A 12212-nucleotide genomic window follows, 5' to 3' on the forward strand; every position below is an offset into this window, starting at 1 on the left:
GCTAAAGTTGAGTAGTGAAATGTTGAAGTGGAAGACAGATGATCAAAAATCTAACTGTTATGTTTGGATGTACCACAGCTCATTATCCATTCACCTACTGAAAGACATCTTGACTGCTTCCCAGTTTTAGCAATTTTGAATAAGATTCCTATAACACTGTGTGGAGGTTTCTTTGTGAACATGAATTTCAACTCTTTGGAAGAACCCTGCAACCTTGCTACATTCACTTGCTAATTCCAGTGAATTAGTAGTAAGTTATTTTTGGATTTTCTACATAGACAATCTTTTCATTTGCTAAGACAGTTTTATTTCTTCTTTCTTCAACAGTATATTTTTGTTTCCTTTTATTATCTTATCCCATTATCCAGGACTTCCTATATGATGTTTTTCAACATCCTATTGGATGAAAGGGAACTTCCTTGTTTTCCTCATCTTGGTGGGAAAGCTTCTAGTTTCTCACTATTAAGTGTCATGCTAGCTATTGTGTTTTGTTAGACATTCTTAATCAAGTTTAGGAAGTTCCTTTCTATTTCCAGTTTACCAACAGCTTCTACCATGAATGGTTGGATTTTATCAAGGAATTTTTCAGTATTTATTGACATGATCATGTGATTATTCTTTTTAGCACGTGATGTGATGGGCGGCATTATTTGTTTTTTAGTATTAGACCGGATTTGGATAAATTGTAGTTGGTCATGGTATATAATTTTATTTTTTATTTTGGGGGTGTTTTCTAATAGCTTTTTGTATGTATAATCATAAAAGATTTCAGCTATAGTTTTCTTTTCTTATAATGTCTTGTCTGGTTTTGAAGATAAGGAAATGCTGAGGATTCCATTAGATATGTTAGGAAATATTTCCTGTGTCTTCTCAAAGGGGCTGCAAATAATTGGTTATATTTCCCTTAATTGTTTTCTGCGAATATATCTTGTGCTTTCTGTTTTGGAATATTACTAGTTATTGTTCAATTTATTGAATAGATATAAGCCTATTAAGATTGTCTTCTTCTTCTGTGAGGTTTTGTTAGCATAGTGTCTTTCAAAGAATCAGTCCTTTTATCAAAAAGGTAATCAAATTTTGAGCATTGAGTAGTTGATAGTACTCCTTCATTGGCTAGCCTTTCAGTGTTTGAGGGATGTGTAATGATGTGCTCTCTTTAATTTCTAATATCAGTAATTTGTTTTCTCTTAAATTTAGCCTGGATAAAGGAATATGGGTTATGTTGAACTTCTCAGTGTTATTGATATTCCCATATGATTTCAATTTTTATTTTCATGGATTTCTGCTTTAATTTTCATTATTTCTTTTCTTCTCCTTTCTTGAATTTAATTTACTCAACCTTTTCTTATTTCCTATGCTGGACACTTAGATTATTGATTTTAGTGCTTTCTTCATTTATGACATAGGTATTCAATACTATAATTTTCCTTCTTAATGCTTATTTTGCTACATCTAGCAAATTTTAATGTGTTTTTATTTTAATTTACTTCAATATTTTTTTCAGTTTACCAATTTCATCTTGATACACTTATTATTTGGAAGTATGTTGTTTAATCTCCAAATTCAGTGGAACTTTTCCTATTATCATTCTGTTGAATTTTAGTTTACTCTCAGGGTCTGAAAACAGACATTGTATAATTAGTATTATTTTAAACTTGCTCAGGTGTGCTTTATAACCTAGAATGTGGTCCATCTTGGATAATGGCCCATGTCAGCTGCCATTGTTGGATGAAATGCCTTACTGACATCAATTACATGTAGCTGATTGCTGATGTAGAGTTCAGCAATGTCTGCTGATTTTCTGCCTTCTGAAGCTGTCCATTTCTGATAGAAGAGTGTTGAAGTCTCCAGTTATCATAGTGGATTAACTTATTTCTCTCTTTTTCTCCCATGTCTCTTGATTATCCTTTACCTCTCTCCCTCCTTCTCCTCTTCTCTCTCTCTCTTTCTCTCTCTCTCTCTCTCTCTCTCTCTCTCTCTCTCTCTCTCTCTCTCTCTCTCTCTCTCTCTCTTTCTGACAATGTCCAGCGCTCTACTTATTACTCACTTCTTGGTCATTAGTGCAATACCAGCCAAACAAAGCCTCAGTCTCAGTCAACCTGGTGGCAGTTCTGAACAAAGTATTTCCTGTTATAGTGTCTGACAACGGTGTGTTTATGCACCTACTTCACTTGATCACATGATATAGGCTGCCCAAGGAATGATGAGACCTCAGGTTAGGTGAGGCAGATTCTAAAGGAGCAGATTGCTGGAGGCTGTCTGCCAATCCCTGTCCTTGCTGGTCAGCAGCAAGTCTTCCACAAGGATTTAAATTATGTAGGCAGTAAATGTCTTCGTCTTCTACACCTTTTCCCTAACACAGTATCTGGAATATAGTGTATGTTGGATATATGATTAATTTATTATATTTATATTTTATTATACATAAATACTTCATTATTTAACAAACAAAAAAACCAAACCATAGTGACTTCTTATGCTTTCTTTATGTAACAAGACACCTAGTGGTAAGAAATTACGTATGTTGCTTCAATAAAACAGTAATTTTGATAGCTTTCTTGCCACTGTCCTCATGGTGGCAAGGTAGCAACTATCATATTCAAATTCAGGGCAAGAATGACATGAGCTTACAGGGAGTTGTGCCTTTTTATCAGAAAATCAAACCTTTTCAAAGAATTCTGTAAAAAAATTTTTTTAAAAAAAACTACCTTTTCTATCATCTCTTTGGCCAGACTATGCTAGGGCTTCCAGCAATACAAAGTGAGTGAGAATAGGATTGTCATAATTGACTGACACCAATAAAAGTTTATTACTTGGGCATGAACATAAGGTTTCCCCTTTTATAAAATCCTATGAGAACCCTGCTAGGATGGAAAATGAGAGGCACTGGAACACTAGGTAGAATACTAACAATATCTGCCATATTATATAAACTTCTACTGAATGGAAAATGATATTTTTGTAATAAAAAATTCTTCCGATGGGAAGAAATTTGACTAAATCATTTCTGAGGCCATTTCAATCCCAGTTTTTGAACTGAAGGGAACATTAAAGGCCATCCATAATTAATAAAAAAAAAATCTGTTAAGTATGGGAAACCAAGGGAGCTAGCAAAACGTCATGCAGCATCATACCAGACTCACTTGGAATCCACGAAGGAATCTTCAGGCAGCCATTGGCTTTCAGAGTAGAGCAGTTGAGGTGATTGCAAGCCAAACGAGTACAATAACCACTTTGTCCTTATACTGGATCAGGGAAATAATGATCAGTTGTGGGGCTCATGAAAAGCCTCACTCTTCCCACCTTTAACAACTCGCCTCTGCCTTCCTTCCCATCCCTGACGGATTCCCCTGCTCAAAATCTGACGTAAATTGTTTCCTTACCGTGGCAAGCTGCCCATGACTTCTGGGAAGTATGTTTAAACAGGAGCCATGCCAGAGCTGGAATCAGCAGTGCTTCTGTGTAGCCTTCAATGTAAGCTATAATTAGGGACATTGAGGTCCCTGAAGTTGTAGGCCAAGTGTGTTGTCTGTGTGTAGGGGGAGTGCATATGCACATGTCTTGTTATATATGCTTCTGAATAAATACATGTGACTATATATACACATGCACATGGATTTTTTATTTGTTTATTAACTTTTGAAAAAAACAAAACTGTCCAAGAATTTGTTAGTTTGGTGAAATATGGCAGCACTCCCAAGTCTGTTTTCTTTTTCCTGTTTCATTCATTCACTTATTCATTTACTCATTTTGTCTTTCTTGCAATTATAAAACTTTACTTAGGTAAAGAGTAGATACCAAGATAGATACAGACACCAGGTCCCTAGAATTTATGGTAAAAAGTAGACTTTAACATAATATTAAAAATTGTTTCTTACTTAAGGACATCTAATGTATACTTCTTCCTGCTTTACGTATTCTTCACTGTTAAAGGGTTGAAGAGAAATAGCGCCTCCTGGAATGATATAGTTGAAGGAGCATGAACTATGGAATACTAAATCTTTGATTAAAATTCTAGCCAAAGCACTTGCAAACTATCAGACTTTCAGCAATATACTGAGCACACATCAGGCTCTTCATCTGAGTGGCCAGTTGTCTGTTCACATACTGGCACATCTTCTTTTTATTTTTCTTCATTGCCCTACCTCCACCAACCTAAGTACCCCAAACTTTTTCGACACTTCTCATGAAGTAATCTCTCATCTTTGTATACTGAGATATTCACAATGTCCTAATGTCTCCAGTTTCTGGTGAGATTTAGTAAAATTTTATTGAGAAAAATATACATATAGAAATGTACATAAACCACATCTCTTCAGCTGAATAGATTTTCACAATCTGAACAAATCTGTGTAACCAGAATTCATGTCATGAAATTGAAAATTATGAACATCCAGAATCTCTAGTACCATTTCTGATCTCCACATGATTTCTAACCTCAACATTACCTTAACTGTTTATTTTGATAGGATTAAACTGTGTGGACTCTTTTGCTTAGAGCTTATCTCTAATTTCCATGTTTATAAGATAAATTAATGTTGTTAATCACAGATTTACTGCTCACTCTCATTTCTGTATAAAGTTTCATTATATGAACATATCATAGTTTGTTTATCTCTCCATGGAGGGATATTTACATCATTTCACCCTTAACTGTAATAAATTATGTTTTTGTGAACATTCTCATGCATGAGTTTTTGCTAACATGTACACTTTTTTGGGGAGTACATGGAGTTATTGGGTCATGGGCTGTAAAAATGTTCTCCTGTAGTCAATACAGATGGTTCTCAAGTTAAGATAGGTTGACTTATGAGTTTTTGACTTTACAAAAGTGTGAAAGTGATATTCGATCAGTAGGAACTGCATAATGCTCTCTTGCAACGCAAGGCATTAGCAGCTCCCAGGCCACTGTGCAGTTACATGGAAAATAGCCCAAACTCTACCATGGACAATGGTGACAACATGTTTAAGATACAAGCATTCGACATATTACATGAGATATTCAATACTTCACTATAAAATAAGCTTTGTAATAAATAATTTTACACAAGTATAGGCTAATACAAGTGTGTGAGCATGTTTAAGGCAAGCAAGTCTAAGCTATGATGCTCAGTAGATTAGATGTATGAGGCATTCTGATGTATAAAATGCATTTTGCACTTACAATAGGTTCATTGGAACATAAGTGTTCCTATTGCTTGACATGTTCACTTACATTATGTTCTTTTCTGGTGAATGTATGGCGATGTGGAATTGTGATTTTAATTTTCATTTCCCTGATCACTTGTGAAGTTAACAACTTTTCACAACTCTATTTGTGATTTGGATGTACTTCTTTTTGAAATTCCTTTTCAGGATTTTTGCTCGTCTTTTGCTATGAAGTTGCCTGTCTCTTACTTATTGACTTGTAGCAGTTCTTTGTATATCTTGGATATGAATCCTTTGTTAGAATACATATTGCAATTAAATTGGGGGACAGTACTAGGGTTTAAATTCAGGGATTTTCACTTGTCAGATAGGCTCTCTACCATTTAAGCCACAATTTAGCCCTCTTTGCTTTATTTTGGAGATAGGGTATGCTTTTTTGCCCTGACTGATTTCAAACCACTGTCCTCTGGATCTCAGACTTCCAAATAGCATTATCTTCTTTTACTCTATAGCTTACCCATGATTTTGTCATTTTGTTTATTTTTAATATTGCAGTGGAAACAAATAGAAAGAAATTATGCCTCTACAATGTCTTATCTGTGAGAATTCCAGTGAGTTAATTAACCTCTATGAATTTCACTTTCCTATCAATAAAGTGGGAATAATGATCCCTGCCTAACCTATATCATATTGTTGTTAGGAAGAACAAATGAGATATTATATATCCAGACCAAGAATTATAACTATGACTTGTCACCATTATGAATTGTTACATTACTGTAAACTGTAGTTAAGTTTTCTCCAAAGAAAGAAATTAATCAATTTCACGCTGGGTAGTGTTAGATAGGTATAAATCACCTACAAGAGTAATATTCTTGATTTACACCAGTAAGACAAAAAACTTATAATTATACATCCTGTGCAAGAAAAGAATCTCATAAGGCTGATATAATACTCCCAGATGTAAACCTTTGCACGTAAGTTACTATTTTTAGAATCTACCACTCCTTACTTCTCATCTCCTCTACAGTCCCTTACTTTCCAATGGATCTACCCAATTAGACAAAAATGTCTACCATAAGAAGGGGGTGCCACTTCTCAGCAACGAGGGCATATAAAAAGATGAGTTTTGCAACCACTGGCAATTGATGTTTCTGTGAGAATTTAGTGACTTAAGGACTGTGAGGAATATAAGAAATGTGGACAAATAAAGGGTCAGATGGTAAAACTTTGAGTTACCTCATCCTAACTCCTAATTTTATATCTGGGGAAACTGAGACTCAGAGAGATAACACTGATTGCCTAAGGATATACACGAAGTAAGTTAAAGACAAAAGACTAGAGTTTTGCTTTATAGAGTTTAAGTTCTGGAGGAGCAGGACCGTGTCTCTTTTATTCATTGCTATAGCACATGGCACATCAACCATATGTTTTTAAACAGTCTTCCTCCCACTTCCCAAACAAAGGGAAAGTTTATCCAATCCTTAAAGAGAACTAAATGGCACTTAGCACTTAAAATTCGTAAAACAGCATAAATATGTGATTGGATGTAAAGGAAGTGTGCACAGTTGGAAAAACTTGTATAAATCATTTCTTGTGAGACCCTTCTCATGTTCCTCAGTCCTTCCAAAACTACCCACTCTTTAAGACAAAGTTAATCACCATTCTCATAGCAATACATTCTTAATTGTGTTATAGCTGCATATACTACTTCATAATATAGATAACCAAGTAGGTGACCAGTAAGTAGTCATTGCAGGAGTGATTTAATCAGTTGAAAAATAGTTAGAGGTTAATTTGCACATTACTCTAGTATTTCCACCTCTATTTCTAGTGCTTCCAAACCCAGAATGATTTTGCTCACCAGGAGAAATTTAGCATTGTCTGTAGACATTTTCAGTCTTCATAACTTGTTGGGGGATTTTGCTACTGGTGTCTAGTGGGTACAGATCAAAGGTGTTGTTAAACATCCTACAATGCCCAGGACAACCCCCCACAACAAGACTTATTTGCCTACAGTGTCAAAAATACCCAGGCTGAGAAACCCTGCTACGTACCTATTATGGCTAAAATGTCTTCTAGCCTACATAATCCAGAAGAAAGAGTGGCAATTGGCTTAATCAAGAGAGAGCCTTGGTCTCATTCACGGGCAACAATACTCAATCATGTGATTCTCCTTTTATAAACCTTGTGGTGAGTGAGCCAATCAGCCCCATTCACTTCTGTAGAATCAACAATGGGCATTCTAATTCAATCAAAAGGTTATTTTGGAAATTTGAATCATTTGAGTCATTCAGCAGTTACTATATACTATATGCTTCATAGCTGCATAGCACTGTGCTAAGATAAAAGAGAAACAATTCACTGCTTTCCATTTTTCAAAATTTCTTTACTGTCTGACCTCACTACTTCCCTTAAGATAAGGAGGACATGTTTTACAGACACAATCTAACAGGTGAGGAAGCTAGGCACAGAGATCCTTGTAAGTAGAGCCATTATCCCCAAAGTCTGGTGTTCTCTCAGTAACGTAAGTATGACAAAATTGGCACAAGTATTGTACAAAACTGGCAATAAGTAAATTAATGAACAATGTTAAAATGGTATGGGAACAACCTGTAGTTGCATATCTGAAGTCAAAAAGGCAGTCAAAGAAAGCAGGACTGACTCTTCCTCAGCATCTCTTCATTAGGACCATTCCTCACTATTAGGATCAAGTAGCTCAGCTGAACTGAGGAGTCCTAGAATGTTCTTCCTGTCAGGAAAGATTCAAAGGTCCCATTAATGTAAGTGTATCTAGGAGTAGTTGACCTGGTTTCTATGTAAGCAATATTAATAAAATTTTATTGCTTAAAACAAATACAAAATTACACGAAAGCAACAATGCACATTCTATTAAACAGCATTTCTATTCCTCATCTTTAACTTTTTGGAGAAAAAAGTCAGACTTTATTTCTATGAATTTAATTGATGAAGAAACATGCTTATAGTTGCTAGAAGATTTGCCCCAGGCCACATATGAAACCATAATGCTTGTGATTTCATAACTGGGCCTTTTTCCACAGACGTATTTGTCCCAGCACACTCTTCTCTTTTTAAATCATTATTACTCCTCTAGTCTCCACCTTAATTTTCCCCACCAAAAAAGTTGTTAGACAGAAACACAAAAGCCAGAAAGTATGGTACCTCCAGGGTTCTTTATGACTCACTACAAAAACTGGATGTATCCTCTGGGAAGAGTCAGAATAAAGAATGTGGGAAGATGTTCTTCCTCCTCTGAACTGACTGGGAGTGAGATTCTCTGACTGACAGCGTCAAATTCCCGTGGGAAGACTAAAGCTATGTCCTTCAACTATGGAACTCTGAGCTGAAAAGCATCTTCATCTTTTCTAAAAAATGAGGATCTCTAGGACCAAAAATGATCTTTACTGAGAGGCACAACTGAGCCAAGGCAATGTTCCCTTACAAAGAAGCTATCCCCCAGAGACTCCAGATCTGGCTGTGGTCAGGTGGACCAGACACACTGAATTCTAGTCATTGTATCTGCTGGGGTAGATAGTCCTTGATTTATCTTCAAACCATTTTTATCAGCCTCAACTTAAATTTGATATACGACACACATACAATTTCACAATTAATTTGTGGTTTTTTTGTATTAAGTCACTAGTTGTAATATGTGGTCTGTAATTGAGTTCTGAGAATACAATATCCTGACAAGTACAACTGTGAGCATTGCTCCCAAGCTCATATCTGCTAGAGAAAAACAATTAAACTTTCACAGTTTGGTGCATAGTGTTATCAGTAAGACCATGATATTTATAGGACAAAGTGGATTTATTCATTCACGTAAAATGAATAATAATTGAGAGCATTCTAGGAAACCATGCTAGTCGTGGAAAGAGGAGACAAATCAAAAAAAATTTACTCTTATAACTGACTATTTGATTCTATTAAAGTAATCAATTTAACTACTTAATTGTAGAAGATTCTGTGCTACATATGAAAGCTATAAAAAGGAATTTGAGAAGCAAGCCCTATTCTTAATGACAGTCAGATATATTTCTACATAACTGCATACCATGGTTATAACAGATGTGGGAATGGTCAATTCTACATGAGTGACAAAAGTTATGAAAGAAGTCCAACAAATATCTGTGGCTATTGGGATATTTAGTAAGATCAATCTATTTCAGTGTTTTAAGACGGTCTTCCAAACCAAAACTCAATGAGCAGTGATTGATTCAGAGACCACAGACATACAGACATATTTAGCCACTGGTCCAGTTGGGCATAATATTGCTTTCATTGGGTAACTTCCCTTCAGGGCTGTTGAATTCAGTTCTCTCCTTCCATTTCATAAACTGAGGTCAGGAAGCCAGTCCATAATATGACTAATCAACTCCTAAGTCTCAAAAAATTTCACAAGGAAGAAAGATAATTGCATGTGTGTATAAGGTCTCACTAGCCTCAATAGAGACAATGACCAAAATTGTTACTACTCAGACTCTGAACAGCCAAACAAAAGCATTCTGGCATTTAGTCTTTTAACCCTACATGGACATTATTTTACCCAACTAATCAAGAATCACATACAATGATGTGGTCTTATATAGTAAACCTTTTGTCTCTGGTCTCTTAGGAACAGTTAAACTTCCCTAACACCCCATAAGCCATCAATAAATACACATCTCAGGTCTTCACTTACAACAGATACTTGTCAATAATAAATGAGCCATAATCCCTGACTCCAGTACAGGGAAAAAACAGGTACTAAACTGGCCATGTGAACTGAACAAGGGTTCTGATTGCAGGTACTAGGGGAAAAAAGGTAGAAGGAAGACTTCCTAGAAAAAGAAGTATTTCAGCTAAGTCCTCAAATACATGTAGGTGCCATCAAGGTGAGAAAGGATGAGGGAAGAGGGCATTTCAGGCAAAGGAAGCAAGTAGGATTCAGTCAGATCCTTCAAGAATTTCAGAAAAGACAGAACACAGTGAAAAAGACATGAAAGACTGAGAATGGACAGGAGTAATGCTAGAAATATATACTGGTTAGTTCAGATTTATGTTGAAGGTAGCAATAGCTTTGAAAGTAGTGTGGTGAGTGTGTACTCAAAGATGACTTCAAAAGGTGCTTGAAAAGTGGACACAGGCAATCAAGATTGAAATTAGGAGACAAACTAGAAAGCTCTTTTGGTTGATCCGAAAAAGGAAATAATGGAACATTAAAATACAGTATATTATAGAAATATTAGTGTATCAAAGATTCTTTAAGGACTTAGGAGAACTGCTAGTTCATTGGATGTTGAGATCAAATGAAAGGAAGAAGTGAAGGATGCTAACAAAGTTTGAACTTAGAAATTGGATAGCCACTACTATTTATTGACAGCAGCAGTACTTCATTTAAATGTGTTTTGTAAACTCAAAACCATGTTGTTAACTGAAAGTTTTAGCATATAGACTCAACTATATTAAATGTTGTCCTACAAAAGTGATTTTGTTAAATCCTAATTTTCTTCAGATTTCTAATTAGCTTTATTAGATAAGTGGCTATTCAGGTGACCATAGTCTGGTCTGAATTTTATGTGGAACATTTTGTGCTATTTTTCAAAGATTAATAAAAACATGCAGAAGAAACTGTATTAAATGGAGAAAACACCATTAATTGACATATATAAAGCTGTTGGCAAGTTCTTACACATATAAATACATACATTTACCCAGAACAATGTAAGATGTTGCAGAAAAATGAATTCAGCAGAAGGCTTCTGTTGCCTGCACTTTTGCATCCTATCCAAGAAATCACTGCATAGACCAATGTCATAGAATGTTTCCTCTAAGTTTTCTTCCAGTAATTTTACAATTTCAGATCTTACATTTAAGTTGTTAATCCATTTTAGTTGATTTTTATACATAATATAAGACAAGTGCCAAATGCCATGCTTCTGCAAATACCCAGTTTTCTCAACACTATTCATCAAAAACCCATTTTGTATTCATTCCACCTTTGTGGAAAATGAATTGACCATAAATGTATGGATTTGTTTCTTGGGCTTCTATTCTGCTCCATTGGTCCATGTATCTTTTTATATCTGTAGCATACTCTTTTGGCTTCTGTAGTCCTATAGTATTTTCAACTTTTTTTCACATTTTCAGTACTCATCTCAATAAGTGCCAATCTGAGGTAGTCAAAGACACTATTATAAAAATCTTGGTTTGCAGATGTTAAATGGTTTTATTGGCTATTTATAGTCAGGAAGCAGTCTCAACCAAAACTCATTCAGAATGAACACTTTTACACATGAGCAGGTTACACATATAACCAGAGAAAGAAGGTAATGTACAGAGAGTAGAAATAAAATACAGTCTGATTGGTGATGACCTGAATCTGTCTTATTTGGGCATGGTTTGAACAATTGGCTGCTTGTGATTGGCTGAAATCCAGGTACTTATCACCAGGATGGATATGGAAGCAGCTTTAAGCCAAACAATTCAATTTAACAGATGCTTCCTAGAACCAAAGTTCTGGAACTAATTTATATTTTCACCTGACATAAAGTCACCTAATTCTGGTTACTTAAGTAAATACAATATAACTTCATTTATATTAAATATCCAGAGTAGGTAAATTCAAAGAGACAGAAAGCAGGTTAGTTGGTGTTTGCTAGGGGTTAGGAGATAGTTTTGGAGTTTTGTTTTGGAGTGACAAATATTTTAGAAATAGATAGAGATGGCATTGTACAACATTGTAAATGTTCTAAAAGTTGTTAAATTGTTTATTTTAAAATGGTCAACTTTAGGTTAGGCAAATGTCACCTTGACAATTTTTTTTAATGTAGAGGGGAGAATAATTACACCAAAAATGAGATTGAATATGGTACAAAAAATGTGTACACATGTATATAAATGTAAAAATAATAAAAGTTGAAATCATTCCAGGAATGGAAGGAGGGATAAAAGAGAGCAGTAAAGGGAAGGAATTCAACTGTTATATTTGATACATTGTAAGAACCTTTGTAAATGTTACAATGCGCCCCCACCCAGCACAACAATAAAAGAAGAAGAAAACA

The 12212-nt window shown here is 35.1% G+C and overlaps 1 long non-coding RNA gene across 1 annotated transcript in view; it reads right to left on the bottom strand.

The window, feature by feature from the left end:
- Positions 1-3665: 3665 nt before the first annotated feature.
- The window catches only part of LOC141421739 (uncharacterized), a 75542-nt gene continuing 66995 nt past the window's right edge, over positions 3666-12212 (bottom strand). Inside the window, exon 4 of the long non-coding RNA XR_012446441.1 lies at positions 3666-7900. This is a non-coding gene — a long non-coding RNA (uncharacterized lncRNA). The remainder of the gene's footprint in view (positions 7901-12212) is intronic.

Source organism: Castor canadensis, chromosome 3, assembly GCF_047511655.1.
Source record: "Castor canadensis chromosome 3, mCasCan1.hap1v2, whole genome shotgun sequence".
NCBI lineage: Eukaryota > Metazoa > Chordata > Mammalia > Rodentia > Castoridae > Castor > Castor canadensis.